We start from the raw sequence: 15,651 nt of genomic DNA, 5'->3' as shown, positions 1-15,651 counted from the left end.
CCTCCCGGAGGCGGAAGCCGGGGGCGCCCCACTGGGGCCGGAGCCTCCGCCGGGGAGGGATCCGCGGCCCGGGGGCGGGGCGCCGCCGGGACCCGGGGTCCACCCCTCACCCGTCTTATGAATATGAATGAGCCAGCCCCGGCGGGCGGAAGTGCGAGGCGGCCCCGGCCCAGTGGCCCCGCCCCCCGCCGCGGCCCCGCGCCCCCGCGCCCTGGGGGCGTGGTCTGCCCGCTGACGCCCCGCCTCCCCCGCCCTGCTCGGGGTCTCCTTCCGGCCGGCGCGCCCGGGACGTGACCTCGCGGGCACGCGCCGGAGGCACCTTGGCGGAGGTGCCCGCGGCCCCCGCACAGGTAGGGCCACCCTTTGTCCCCGGCGCCGCCCCCTGGAGCCCGCGTCCTGCCGCCAGCCGCGGCCGGCACCCTTCCACCCTCGTGCGCTGCTCCTCCAGCCCCGGGTTGGGCTGGCTGCCCCCAGGACAGGGTCGGCCCCTTGGCCAGGCTCCCTGGATAGGACTCCTTCATACCTTCGAGCGCTCGCACACGGCGGGGGGAGGGGGGCGGTGCAGCAAGAGCCCTGCCCTCAGAGGGCTTAACTTTCCAGGGCGAGAGAGGCCAACGGGGTAAATCAGTAGACCGCCCAGGGTGTCAGAGAGTGTGAAAATGAGGACAAAAGCAGGGGAAGAGCGTCAACTAGGCGGCTAGAGAGGAGAAGTCAGGGAACAAGCCTGTGCCGGGGATTTGACAGGCCCCAGGGCCCTGAAACGGGGGTGGGGGGTGGGGCGGCTGGAGGGAGAGGAGAGTGAAAAGGATGGAATAATGATAATAATGGGTCAGGTGTTGAGCAGGTACCAAAGTGCTAGGTGCTCTATGCATATAATTTCTCTCCATCCTCTGGACTACCCAGACCTGGATAGTACCATTGTCTGAAAGGTTAAATAACTTGCCCAAGGTCACACAGCATTGGAGCCCAAGGAGATTGATGTCATTGCCTGAAACACACCCAGGAGACCGAGGGTGGGGTGACCTTGCCCAAGACGGGTCCTCTACCCTGGGCCTCAGTTTCCTCCCACAGTACTAAAGGGAAAGTGTGTGTTGGGGGGTGACTGACCTCCTGAAATGAAGGATGGGCAGGTAGGGCCCTTTTTGCCAGTAATCGGCCCAAAAGCCAGCGTAATGCATACCCAGCAATTGGGGCCCTGAAACCCAGCCTGAATTCAGTGCACAAAACAAGGGTGTAGCAGGAGCCTCTGACGATGTCTGTTCTCCCGGGAGTCTATTATTGTCTGGGAAGCACTTGTCACCCTCCAGGCTCTAGAGCAGGTACAAGTGGCTTCAGGGAGGGAGGGAGGGCGGAAGGCCCAGAGCCTGCTGCTCCTGGGAGTGGGGGGAGGGGGGAGCCCAGAATGGCTGAGTGCTCCCAAGCAGTAACAAAGGCGATGCCAGCCAGACAGGCTGTGTGCACCCGCCATCAACTGCAGGACCAGCAGAATCACTCAACATCCCTGTGAGCCTGGAGCAATTAAAACATACACATGAAATCCACCCAGGTCTGCCCCGGCAAGCGGGTTCTCTGACCGCTGCCCAGACGGGTTGGAAAGGGCCTCGGTTTGCCACTTGGGGTTCTAATGGCTGTGCTGACTGCTTCTCTGCTGTGGGAACCGGGGAGATGTTTGTGTGCTCCTCTGAAGACTGCCCCTGATCCCAAGAAGGCCTGTGGGCTTCTCAGAGGGGCAGGCATGGTGAATCTTAATGCAGTCTGCCCCTTCTGCCTGACACAACTCCCAGTCTTGGCCTTTGGGCTGTGGCAGGAAATGGAGCTCTGAGGTTAGGAGTGGGACCCAGCCCTCTGTGTTCGAGCCTCAGGTCAGCAGTCAGTCGGAAATCCTGATGGTACAGGACCACAGGGGCACTTACTGTCAGGTGCATTTCAGAGATGAGAAAGAGGCTCAGAGAAGTTAAAAGATTTGCTTGAGAGTGCCCAGCTGTAAAGTTGCAGGAGATGGGATCCAGGTGCAAATGGTTCTGGCTCACAAGCCCTGTGCCTCAGGAAGCTGATTCACCCCAGCAGAGGGGATATACTTTTATTTGGCTTGGAGACACCTCCCACACACACATATTCTGTGGGGGTGATGACCAAAGGGGACAGAGACACTTTCTGCTATTTCTGCTATTCTTTCTTCTCTGCTACACAGTCCTTGGGCCTTGTCCCGAGGCCTTTGGGTCTAGGCCAAATCAGTCAGTTCTTCCTCAGGGCAGGACTGGTGTAGGTGTGCCTAGGACCCTGCAGGATCTGGGGCTTTGGTCTTGGAGCTGGGCCCATAGGGTGAATGAGTTCACCTGAGTACCTGGGGCCCATCTGCACGCCCTGGCCTTGAACTAAGGGGACAGCTGGAGCTGTGGCCACTGGCCAGGTGGGCCGTGAGTGTGGGGCTGCCCAGGTAGAGGGAGACAGGTCATGGGACTTATGTGGATAGCATGCCAGAAGGAAATGAGAGTTGGTCCCCTCAAGTAACCCTGTGGGCCAGAGCTGGTGAACAGTCACTCTCTGTGCATTGTTTCATATTGAGTTGGTCCCTCCCTCCCGGCAAACTCCTTGCCTCTCTGACAATATTCTGAGTCTTAGAGCCCCAGCAGACTCTCACACTGGACATGCTGACCCAGCAAGTCTGGGACAGAGCCCAGGGGTCTGCATGTTTAACAAGTGGTCCTCTAACTCAACCTGGAAAACCACTGTCCTGGACCTCCCAGCCAGGCAGCCAGGAGAAACCCCTTCTGGAGCTTTCTAGCAGACCGGAGCCTGGTGTATGTAATTGTTTTCCATGACTGAATTTAAATGCATTCCAGTCTCCTTCAGAGCGCTGTCATCAGCTGAGCTTCTCCCCTGTTTAAAATAAATGATTGAGTCTCCAGTGATAGCCCTGTCTCCAGCCCTCCCCTGCCAAATTTCCCAGAAGAGCAGTCCGCCCTACATCACCCACTTACTTCTGAGCTCCTTGTTCTATCCTGAGCTGCCCCACAAGCAGCTCTTTGCACAGAGACCTCTCAACTGCTTTTCCAACAGCTGGTGGTCCTGCTCACCTCCTAAGTCCTCTACGGTCTATACCATCTTCCTGTCTGCCTGTGACCCCTGAAAACGGGTGTTCCTTAAGTTTCCATCCTTAGACCATCTGTTTCCTCAGGTGAAGAAGCAAAAGTGAGGGGGACACCCATCTCTATTCGGGAGAATCCCCAGTATTTCTACTCAGCCTCCGGGCTGTGCCAGGCTGATTTTCCTAGGGCCCAACTTGATGTCTCCCCTAGGCTAATCCATTGGAGCTCTTCCAAATAGACCCTTTGACTTGAGGGGAATCCGTTCACACCTGTGGTGGTCCAGCTGGTGTGGGTTCTGCATGGCTCCTTCCCAAAGCTGCACACCCTGACAGAGGAACAGAGCCCCTGCCATTTTTAAGGGAAATGGTTCTTGGGTTCATGTCAGGAACCAAGCTTCCCTGGGAACTTCTGATTTCTTTATGCTCTCCTTGATAAAATGGTTTGTACCCTCCCGTTTTCATGACCACTGACCCGAGTTATCAGTTGCTGTTGGCTCTGGTGCCCCGGGCATGCAGCCTCCGGATCTCTGTACCTCTCTCCTGCATGTTTAACTATTTTTAAAAAAAACTGTTTTTTTTTTTAAGGAGGCTCCACGCCCAGTGTTGTCCTTGAATCCACCACCCTGAGATCAAGAGTTGCATGCTCTACTGACTGAGCCAGCCAGGCGCCCCTCTCCTGCATGTTTAACGTCTGCTTTGGCAGCGTCTCTCATGCCTGTCCTGCATTAAGGGTCTCTGGACTCCCCAGTAGCCTGCCTCCTTTGCTGAGAGCCTCCACTGAATGGGCAAGCCCCCTCTGGGTCAGTTCATCTGTCACCTGCTCAGGGACGGCCCGGTATTCTTATTAGGGGCTGTGCAGCATTGGGTCAGTGCCCCTGACCAGAGTTGGGTTCTTAGTTCAGATCCTGGTTTTGCCCTAACCAGCCTTATGACCTGACAGATTCCTTGAGCCTGAAGCTGGTAATAATCATCCCGTCTCATAAGACTCTTGTAAAGATAGACATTATATGACCTCATCTGTAAGAGTCCTTGGCACATAAAATTGCCTGATCTATATTATCACATTTAATCCTCAAAACCAGGTATATGGTCAGGTATATGGTCACTGTTAGGCCCATTTTGTAGTAAGGAAAGGAAGGCCCAGAGAAGCCAAGTGATTCACCCAAGGGCACACAGCTATAAAAGAGCAGAAGTGGGTTTCTGTGCGTTTCATTTTTGAGCTGGATCTTCTAATCACTAACCCCTCACTTCAGTTCTCATTCTTCATCTTCTGTCCATTCATTCATTCACTCAGCATGTATTTATGGCATGCCTGCTACTTACGGATTTGGCAGTGAATGAACAGATGAAGCTCTGCCTTCACAGAGCTTACATTTTAGTGGGGGCACAGTTAGAAAGAGATGTATAGGAACTCCTGTGGGAACTTCCCTGAGGCCCCTTTTCTTCCCTGTTTACCCTGGGGGCACAAACCAGGACCCCCCCATCCCACCTCCCTGCTTTTCCTTGTACCTGAAGGCCCTGAGTGGTAGACATTGGCAAAATTGGACTGGATATAGGTTTGACCCTTGTGAAAGAGGAAGTAGGTCACAGCAGGACCTGATACAGGGTTTGAAGGGACTGAAGTCCTTGGGGGTGGGCACCATGAGCCACAGGGCAGGCTTGATTCAGGAACTGCAAGTCAAACCCACAGTGAGATACCACTTTGCACCCACCAGCATGGCTATAACCAAAAAAAAAAAAAAGGGACAATAATTAAGTATTGGGGAAGACAGGGAGGAATTGGAGCCCTCGCCCAGTGCTGGTGGCGATGTCAGATGGTGCAGCCACTTTGAAATGGTCTGGCAGCACCTCAACATAGAGATACCATTTGACCCAGCAATTCCACTCCTAAGTATCTACCCAAGAGAAATGAAAACACAGGTCCACGCAAAAACTCGTACAGGGATGCTCACAGCAGCATTACAACAGCCAAAAGGGGGAAGGAACCCAAACATCCATCAGCGGATGAGGAGGTAAATAAAACGTGGTCCATCCATGTTGCCAGTTCCCACACAGATGAACCTTGAAAATGTGTTGAGTGCAAGAAGCCAGATACGAAAGGCCACATACTGTATGATGCCACTGTTTTGAAGCACCCAGAGTAGGTAAATCCATAGAGGCAGAAAGCACCTGAGTAGCTGCCAGGGACTGGGGGTGGGGGGCTGGGGGGCTGGCGATGAACAGTAAATGATACTGGGTGCTGGTTGTCTTTTTGGGGTGTTGAAAATGTTCTAAATTGATTGGACACAACATGGTGAAGATACTGGAAACCGCTGAATTGTGTGCTTTGAAATGGTGACTTGCTGCGTGGTTGGGGTTCTCTGGGCACTGCCCTGGCTCTAGGGAAATGATGGCAGAGACATGCTCTGTAGAGGAGATTTCAGGCTTAGCTTAGGAGTCATCCCCGAGAGAGGCCCCCACCCCAATACCCGCCCCGCTCTGTCACTGGTCGACTGTCTCAGCCCTTCTTTCTTTCCTTTATGGCTCTTCCCACCCTCGGGATTGTTTTCTTGTCCTCGGACCCAATTTTGTCGACTCTCGCTGGGCTGAGTTCCATGACGCCAGGGGCTCGTCCGCATCTTGTTTGTGGTCCCATAGTAGGTGTTCAGATACCTGCTGAACAGATGGACCGGGATATGTTGCTAACAGTGGAGGGGGGAGGTCTGGGCTGGGGTCCGTGCTCGCTGCGGTGGGGTAGAGAGAGTCAGCACAGCAGATCAGGGTGTCTCCCGGCCCCAGTGGCTTTCTTTTTCTCTCTGTTGCAGTTCCAGGAGAATGTCTCTGGAAAGGAAGCCCAACGCCCGGTCTGGCTGGGAAGAGGCAAAAAAGGGGAGGGGAGCAGGAGTGGAGGCCGGGCGGGCCTGGGGAGGAAGTCTGCAGCCCGGGCTGCCGAGGGTGTGGTGTCTGTGTTTGCACCTTTGGAATGCAGCTGATTCACTCCGGGGAGCCCTCTGCAGCCACTGCTGCCGCCTTGGATCTGACATCTGGAGGCTGAATTCCAGGAGGAGAGAGACGGATTCCTGCAAGCAGATGCCAACTTTGAAGGTCAAACTGAGCGATGGAGCTGCTTTCGCAGGAGGCCCAGAGCATCCAACACTGCCCCACCCCAGGATTCTGGGAGAGGTGAGACGCAGCCCTGAAAGGAGCAGATCCTCTATGTGAACAGCCTAGGGCAGGGAAGCAGAGCTCTGCAGTCAGACCTGGGTTCAAAGATCACTTACTCAACAGTTCCTGTAACTCATGGGCCAAGGGCCTAGCTGGTCCCATGCTCAGCAATGGCACCGGGACACTGGCTTCCTTCTCCTGGCCCAATGTCCGCTGTGTTGCTCTATTTAACCCATCAGTGTTTTCGGAAGCCTGAGAACTCCCAGCTTGCCTCCCCCTGGGGCTCCAGCAAGCCCCTTGGCTTCTGAGATCCCAGCTCCTCTCAGATGCTGATTGGACAAGCCTGGCTCAGGAGCTTGCCCCAGGACAGGTCCAACACTCCTAGAACCACATGGAGAAAGTGGGAGTGAGGGGTCCTCCAAAGGAGCCAATGCCCGGTTGTGGGCAGAAACAGCACACATCCCAACTCTGCTCAGCTGCCTCTGCAGGACCGGCTTCTGGGGCACTGTGCTTAGCTTTATGGCTTTTACCTACTGGGTGTCCCACTGGCTAAGTTCCTTAAGCTCTCAGAAGCTCATTTTCTTCATCTTTGAAATCTCAGAGGATTCTTTTAAGGATTGAATGAGACAGTGCATGCAAATCTCTTGGCACCTTCCTGGCCCAGAGGAGACAAGATGCTAACTAGTTCTCTTTCTCTTCCCTATATGTAGGTTCTAGGTGATTCTGTCTAGATCTGTGTGGTCTGAAAGGGCTGTGCATTTGTGCGTGCGTGCATGTGTGTGTATATGTGTGTGTGCGTGTGTGTGCATGTGCGTGTGTGTGCATCATGTGCGTGTGTGTGCATGTGTGTGCACATCGCGCATGTGCATGCATGCGTGCATCGTGTGCGTGTGCATGCACGCCTGTGTGCGTCGTGTGTGTGCACATCGTGCATGTGTGTGTGTGCACCGTGTGCGTGCATGCATCGTGTGCATCGTGGGAGTGCGTGCGTGCATGTGTGTGTATATGTGCTTGCGTGTGCATGTGTGCACATCGTGCATGTGCTCGCGTGCGTGCATGCATGTGTGTATGTGTGTGTGCATCATGTGTGTGCTCACAGCAGGCCTGGCCCCATTCCCTTCTCCGAGGTATTTGTACTATTTGGCTTCTCTCGGACAGGGTTGCAGACTACACAGGACAGAGGGGGGAGGCAGGAGGGACAGGAGATGGGTGGAAGGAGGAGCTCGGGGGCCTCACTGGTGGGTCTGCAGGCTCAGGCCTGCCTCTGGAGTCCCTCCGTGGGCCCTCAGCTCCACCTGGGGCTGGAGGAAGGGCCCAGGCTCTGAGGAGGAGCTGCCTCCGTCCCTCCAGTGCCACATTATCAGTGTGTCTCGTCATTCGACAATGGGTATGGGGGGGCCCTGCCCTGGACCAGACTTGCTTATCTCATATATTCTCTCTCACCTGGAACCTGGAATTCTAGAGCCTCTGAGAGGGCACAGTGCAGGCCTACTGCAAGCTTTTTGTACCGATTTGTGAACTGAAGTGAAGCACCTCCCATAACCTGCTTGGGGCACGCAGAGCGCTAGGATGGCAGTGCCACCCCTTGGGCTCAGCACCCTCCACCCCTACCAGCCCTGCTCAGTGGCACACGTCTGAGCCTCCATAGGTCCACGTGTGCCCTTGTCCCCACTAAACCACTCAAGTCCTCCAACTCTGGCCTGTTCGCTGCACCTTAGAGAAGCCTTTCCTGCCAGCCTCCTACCCCCCGGGTTATTCTCCCCACGGCCTTGTGTTCAGTAGCTCTGTGCAGAGCTGACATGGCAGTCATGTCACCCGTGCGTGTCCTATGTGCCATTAGCCAGACTCTGTGTGACTTGTCCCAGGCTTCCAGGACCACTCTGCCCGGTTCTCTTCTGGATGTCGAGCATTTAAAAATATGTTCATCTCAAAAAAAAAATATGTTCATCTCTTTCATCATATGACAGACTCTCTGAAGGACATAGTAAAGAGAGCTGCATTTTCTGAACTCTTTCCAAGTGCTTTTTAAAAATGGAGATATAAGGGCGCTTGGGTGGCTCAGTGGGTTAAGCGTCCCACTCTTGATCTCAGCGAGGGTCTCAATCTGAGGGTCGTGAGTTAAGGCCCTGCATTGGCCTCCATGCTGGGTGTGGAGCCTACTTAAATAAAATAAATAAAAATTGAGATGCAATTCATATGCCATAAAATTCACCCTTTTAAAGCATACAATCTAATGGGTTTTAGTACCTTCACAGAGTGGTGCATCCATCGCCACCTTCTAATTCCAGAACATTTTCGTCATCCCAGAAAGAACCCCCTGCAGGGCGCTTGGGTGGCTCAGTTGGTTAAGCGACTGCCTTCGGCTCAGGTCATGATCCTGGAGTCCCAGGATCGAGTCCCACATCGGGCTCTCTGCTCGGCAGGGAGTCTGCTTCTCCCTCTGACCCTCTTCCCTCTTGTGCTCTCTGTCTCTCATTCTCTCTCTCTCAAATAAATAAATAAAATCTTTAAAAAAAAAGAAAGAAAGAACCCCCTGCAGGTTCACCAGTTGCAACAAATGCGCGGCTCACGTGGAGGGTGCTGATAGTCGGGGAGGCTGTGCGTGTGTGGGGGCGGCCAGTGTGTGGCAAATCTCTGTACCTTCTGCTCGATATGGCTATGAACTTACAACTGCTCTAAAACAATGGAATTGATTAAAAACAAAAAACAAAGCCAAAAAGAAACCCTGAGTCCATTAGCAGTCCCTACCCATTCCTCCCTCCCCCAGCCCCTGGCAACCATCAATCTGCTTTCTGTCTCTATGGAATTGCCTGTTCTGGATGTTTCGTATCAACAGAATCACACACATCGTGGCCTTCCGTGTCTGGCTTCTCTCACTGAGCATCGTGTCTTCGAGGTTCCTCCGTGCTATGGCAGGTATCAATGTTTTATTCCTTTCTCTGGCTGAATAATATTCCATTGTTTCTTTGGCTAGATCAGAATTTGTTTATCTGTTCATCCATCCATGGACATTTGGGTTGTTTCTACCTTTTGTGAATAATGCTGCTATGAACGTGCATGTGCAAGTTTTTGTAAAGAAGAAGGTTTTCAGGGGTGCCTGGGTGGCTCAGTCGGTTAAGTGTCTGCCTTTTGGTTTCAGTTCAGGTCGTGATCTCAGGGTTATGAGATCGAGCCCCACGCATCGGGCTCCATGCTGAGCACAGTGTCTGCTTGGGATTCTCTCTCCCTGTGTCCCTCCCCTAGCTCATGCTTGCTGCCTCTAAATAAATAAATAAATAAATAAATAAATAAATAAATAAATAAAATCTTAAAAAAAGGTTTTCAGTCTAAGTGCTTTTTGACAAACACCTCATATGATCCTCACAGAAACCCTGAATGTTGGTGCTAATATGTTCCAACTTGGGCTGATCAGGAAACAGGCTCAGAGAGGGGAGGCAAGATCATGCTGCTGGAAGCCCTGGGATTCTCCGGCTCCTGGTCACCAGGCGGGCTCCCATGATGCCAACTGAGGTGTTTCCGTTCCGTTTTAGCAGAGCCTTGCCGAGTACTGCCCTACAGTAAATGCTGCTGACTCTCCAGACAAGGGCCATGCAAACCTCAAGCCCCAGAGGCGCTCTGTGATGTGTCCAGCAGTTGTACACCTGCTCTGGGGTTATGGGATGTCCCTCCTGCCACAGATTCATCCACACATCTGGGACCAGGCATTTCCCCTGCCTCCTCTGGATGCTGCTCTCAGCCTATATCACCTTGCTTTCCTGGGAGTCCCGGGGCTGCCCTTCTTGGATTCGGCACGTAGACCCACGTTCACCTTCTGGTGAACTTTGCTTTTTCCACCTTCCCACGTGGCATGTGGCTGAGTGTGCCCATCAGACAAGCCCAGGGTCAAGTCTGCTCTGGGGCTTTGGCTGTGTGGCTTCAAGGAAGTTTCTTAACTTCTCTGAGCCTCTGCTCATTGGTAGTGGTGGTCAAAACACTACTACCTGTGAACCCGGTGATATGGTGGATGAGGACTGACCAAGGGAAGGGAGATGAGGTACTCAGTACCCAACACCTCACACACACTTGGGAAGTGACCTGTCTCTGGTTGGGCCTCACTGCAAAGGCAGGCCGGCAGCCAGCCCAGGGATAGGGCAGGGAGCTTTGTGTGTCTCCTTGCCATGGAGCCGTGGGAGGCTTCTGTGACTCAGTTCTGTTCAAGGAGGGGGATGTCAAGGCCAAGCCTCTGAGGTCGGGACCCCAAGGAACCTTCCCATTCTCCTGGGTCTGCCCTCTGCCCGGCTCCCCACCTGGTGCTCTGGCAAAGCTGGGCAGGGCCCAGTGCATTCTCTGCTGGTTGCCTGGGTACGGCCCTCGGCCCCTTCCCCAGACCTACAACATAGACTGGCTGCCCCCTGGCCCACGGGCCTGGATACTGGCCGTGTCTGTGGGCCATCCTGCGTGGGTGCCGTAGCCCCCGGCACGAGGCAGGAAGGGCCGCCATCCTGAGGGGACGTGGTCTGGCCGCAGGAGTGGAGCCTCAGGGTCCTGACAGGTAAACCCTCTCTTCTCACTGCTGCTGAGACTCAGCCTTTCTCAGCCCTTCCCCTCTCCTCCTGCTTCTCACGTTGCAGCTTCTGAGTTACAGGCACCACCCCGTGCTGCTGCTGAGGCCGCTGAGGCTGCTGAGGCCACTGCACCAGACAGAAGTTAACCCCTCATGTGCTGGTGCTGGCAGCAGCGTGGCCGGAAATGAACAGCAGGGGCTCAAGGTCCGGAGCTGCTGAGGGAGGAGAAAGCCCACCTGAAAGCAGCCCTTTTCCTCCAGCCTGGATCCCCTCTGGGGTGCTTCTCTCTTCTCCTTCCTCCCTGTCTGCTCAAACTCGAATCCACAGCCTTTCCTGACCCCCAGGAGTTGTCTCTTCCTTTGGCTGTCTGGGCGGTGACCACAGAATGTGTGGGTTCTATCTCACCGCTACTTGACCTTGTCATTTCACGCAGACCATGTTTTCTCCTCTCCGCGCCCTGACACAGGCCGGCTCCTCTCTTGCACCTGGCCTCGTCTGGTAGCAGGTGAGCTCTGGAGTCCTGAGGCCAGCATGGGAGCCACTCCGGGGGCAGGAGCACAGGTGGCTGGGAGCTGGGAGGGGCCTGAAGGGAGCCAGGCGCTGACTAGCGGGCATGATCTTGGGCAAGTCCCTAGGGCATCCCAGGACTTGAGGTGCCATAATGAGTACCAGACAGAATGGCGGTAAAGCCGCCAGAGCAGCAGCTCGTCTGTGGGGGCGCAGGCCACAGAGGCACACAGACATCTGGGTACTCTGGAGCTCCGAGCCCACTCCTCCCTAGGGAGACCCACTCCCGCAGCCTCCCCCATCAGAGCAGGCCTCTGTCCCTTCCCCGACTTGGCCACTCCTGGCCCAGCCTTCTCTATTCTCAAATGGGACTTGAGGTCCTGCCTTTCCTCCCCCATCTCTGGCCACTCCTTCAGAGTAGAGCCCATGTCACAGACAAACACTGGACACCCTCCCGGAGCTCAACAGCATCCATAGTTTCGTCTTCCAGTGGCCCTATGTTTTGTACCTTCCCTCTGAACCCCAAATACTCCCTCCTGGATTTTTGTGCGCCTCTGCTCAAACTTTGCCCTCTCTGTCCACACCCCCTTGGTTTCTGGGCTGACTTGCTCTCTCTCTCTCTCTCTTTTTTTTTTTTTTTTTGATTTATTTACTTATTTGAGAGAGAGAGTACAGGTCAGGGGGAGAGCGGGTGGTGGCAGAGGGAGAGGGACAGAGAGAATCCCAAGCAGACTCCCACTGAGTGCAGAGCCCAGCCCAATAGGGCTTGACGTGGGGCGGGACGCAGGCTCAATACGAAGCTCGATCCCACAACCCAAGCTTGATCCCACAACCCGAGATCATGACCCAAGCTGAAATCAAGAGTCAGACACAATTGACTGAGCCACCCAGGCATCCCCCGACTTGTTCTCATTTTAATGTTGACCAGATGCCCCGAGAATCTGTCCCCACTTCCCCCTGAACTCCCTGGTGGGAAGGGCCTGGGCTGGGTGTCAGGTCTCATATTTCGCTGGGGGAAAATCCCCTAGTAGAAGGATGTGAAGGTTTCCCATGGAGTGTGATGGAAGGAGATGGGTGCTGACCAGGTCCAGGACAGGGCACAATGGTGGAGGGTGAGCAGGGGGTGAGGGCAGGAGCCTGCCCCAGTGGGCTGAAGTGTGAGGCCTGGAGACACCGGGAACAGGACCCGGAGATGGGGACAGGGGTGCATACCAGAGGTGGACTTCCGCCCCCCTTTCAAGGGCTTTCTTATTAGCAAAGTGAATCAGATTGAGCCGGAAGAAGGAAGCAGGCATCAGGAGGCCAGGGCCTTAGGGCACCCAAACAAGCCAGACACTCCCCAGATCTGCAGAGCCTTGGGGGTGTGAGGAGGTAGGTGGTCAGACCCTTCCCCCCCAGTACCTACCTTGGGTTCCCCAGATGTGTTCATGCCAGCCTTGCACACAAAGCATTGTATGTGCCAGGCGCCCCCTAGTGGTTGGGGGACCCTAGCCTCGTTGGTCCAGAGATCTCCGTGTCTAGACTAGTAAAGGGGACCTGGGCACTGGGGATATTGGCCTTTGCTCCAAACCCCAGGAGGGCTGTCTGACTCTTATTCTGCCTTCCTGGGAGCATTCAGGATCCTCTCCTTGGCAGGAGCATTTTGCTTCTATGGGGCCTCATCCCAGTTCCAACAGCTGGTACTCCCTCTTGGCCCTGCAACCAGCAGGTGGGGGTCCTCATACACACCAGAGCATGCTGGGGCTCAAAAGACCATCTGGTAGATCCCCCAGGTCCTGGCATATTTGTGTGGAGGAAGAAGCCTTAAATTACGGTTGGGGCCCTAGATTCCTATTTAGGCTCCCTATCCAGTTCTCTGTATGTCCTTAGGAAAATCCCTTAACTTTCTTGGCACCTCCTACATGTTCCCCCATCTGTGGCAACTGGATTCTCATTAGACCCCCAGTGACTTTTGTCCTCTAATCCTCCCCTCCTGTTGAGGGTGGGTGGGACCTGTGCATATGCTGTAATTCCTGTGATTAGCTTATGTGAGATGGCTCAGTTGACCCTGAGGTAGACAGATTAATCAACGAGCCCTTTAAAAGTAGGGAGTTTTCTCTGGCTCTGGTAGAAGAGGAAGTTAGAGACTCAAAGCGAGAAAGGGGTTGGTGTGAGGGCCATCCTCTGTTGCTCAGATGAGGGGGCCACAGGGCAAGGACCTGAGAATGGCTTCTAGGAGCTGAGCCCTGTCTCCAGCCAATGGCCAGCAACACAACAGGGACCTCAATCCTACAGCTGAGAGGAACTGAATTCTGCCCACAACCAGTGAGCTTGGAAGAGGATCAGAGCCCCAGATGAGATCATAGTCCCAGCCCACACCTGGATTTCAGCTGGTGACACCCTAAGCTGAGAACCCAGTCATGCCTTACCTGGCCTTCTGACCTCCTGAATTGAGTGATGATAAATGGGTGCTCTTTTTTTTTTTTTTAGATTTTTAAAAAAGATTTATTTATTGGGGCGCCTGGGTGGCTCAGTTGGTTAAGCGTCTGCCTTCCACTCAGGTCATGATCCCGGGGTCCTGGGATCGAGCCCTGCATGGGACTCCCTGATCAGCAGGGAACCTGCTTCTCCCTCTGCCTGATGCTCCCCCTGCTTGTGCTCTCTCTCTGACAAATAAATAAAAAAATCTTTAAAAAAATAAGAAAAATAAAGTGTACAATTGGGTGGTTTTTAGTATATTCACAGAGTAGGCAATCATTACCACAATCAATTTTAGAATATTTTCATCACCCCAAGAAGAAATCCCCCCTTCCCATTTCCCCCCGCCTCCCCCTTATTCCCTGGCAGTCTCTTATTCCTTTTCTGTCTCTATGAATTTGCCTCTTCTGTACTGTGGTCTTTTGTTTCCGGCTTCTTTCACTCAGCGTGATGTTGTCAAGATTCATCCATGTTGTGATATGTATCTGTACCTCATTCCTTTTGTTTGTTAACTTTATTGAGATAGAATTCACATACCATAAACTCACCCATTTAAAGTGTTCAATTCAGCGGTGAGCACAGTGTAACAAATAGAGTTTTCTGCTCACTACAGTTGTATACATGAAATTAATGTAACATTGTGTGTTAACTACATTTCAGTAAAAAAAAATCAGTGTACAATTCAATGGTTTCTAGTATATTCACACAATTTGTGCAACTATCATCACAGTCAATTTTAGAAAATTTCATCTTCCCAGAAAGAAACCCCATACCCATTAGCAGGCACTCCCCATTCCCTCCTGCTCCCAGCCCCTAGCAACGACTCATTTTCCTCCTGTCTCTGTGGATTTGCCTATTCTGGATATTTCACTTAATGGAATCCTATACTCTGTGTCCTTCTGTGACTGTCTTTCTCTCACTGAGCATCAGGTTATCAAGGTTCATCCATGTGGTGGCATGTATTGGTACTTAGTTCCTTTAAAAAAATTTTTTTTTTTTTTAAGAGAGGGAGAGGGTGGGGCGCCTGGGTGGCTCAGTCAGGTAAGCGTCTGCCTTCAGCTCAGGTTATGATCCCAGGGTTCTGGGATGGAGCCCCACATCAGGCTCCCTGCTCAGTGGGGGGGTCTGCTTCTCCCTCACCCTCTGCCCCTCCTCCCTTCTTGTGTTCTCTCTCTACCAAATAAATAAAATCTTTTAAAAAAAGAGAGAGAGGGAGAGAGAGGTGGGAGGAAGGGCAGAGGGAGAGGGCGAGAGAGAATCTTAAGCAGGCTCCACCCCCATTGCAGAGCCCAACACGGGGCTTGGTCCCACAACCTTGAGAGCATGACGTGAACTGAAACCAAGAGTCAGAGGCTTAAATGATTGAGCCACCCAGGGACCCTAGTACTCTGTTCCTTTTTATGGCTGAGTAATACCTATTGGATGCATAGACCACATTTTTTGGTATTCATCTATATGTAAAGCCTGTTGATGACTCTCATTCACTCTTCCTACCTGGAATTTGAAAATGGGACTGGGGGAAGGGCAGCAATGGGGAAGAAGGGAGCTGGGTGGGCTCCTATTTGACAATGTAGAGGAAGGAGGGCCCATGTTCTGAGGCCACACTGCAGTCACAGCTCTTTTCCCCAGGTCAAGCCGGCCTCCTCCCCACACCAGCTTTCCAGAGCAGTGTCTGCCCAGGGTCTGCAGTCAGAATTGAGCTGCAGATGGGCCAGCTGTGTGTCAGTTCCATAGATGATAGTCTGCATTTCTAACACAGATCATCCACCAGGGCAGTTAGCTGCTCTCAGTTTTTACAGAGACACCGCCCCCGCTCCCGGGCCCATACATACATACGGTTTAAAGGGCAAGTGGTCTGCAGGCTGATTGTCAAACCACCCGACCCTATGTGCAGGCATCTACCATAAAGCA

The 15,651-nt window shown here is 53.5% G+C and overlaps 1 long non-coding RNA gene across 1 annotated transcript; it reads left to right on the top strand.

The window, feature by feature from the left end:
• The first annotated feature begins 303 nt into the window (after window positions 1-303).
• Window positions 304-9,485, top strand: LOC114219929 (uncharacterized). Its single transcript, XR_003611486.2, has 3 exons — window positions 304-350; window positions 5,893-6,250; window positions 9,069-9,485. It is a non-coding gene; the product is annotated as an uncharacterized LOC114219929 (long non-coding RNA).
• The last annotated feature ends 6,166 nt before the right edge of the window (window positions 9,486-15,651 follow it).

This window comes from Eumetopias jubatus, unplaced genomic scaffold (genome assembly GCF_037043125.1).
Source record: "Eumetopias jubatus isolate StellerSeaLion01/CBP00866 unplaced genomic scaffold, mEumJub1_p1.0 scaffold_12, whole genome shotgun sequence".
In the NCBI taxonomy this organism is placed as follows: domain Eukaryota; kingdom Metazoa; phylum Chordata; class Mammalia; order Carnivora; family Otariidae; genus Eumetopias; species Eumetopias jubatus.
Note: the sequence above shows the minus strand (reverse complement) of the source record. Positions and strands in the feature narration are given on the sequence as shown.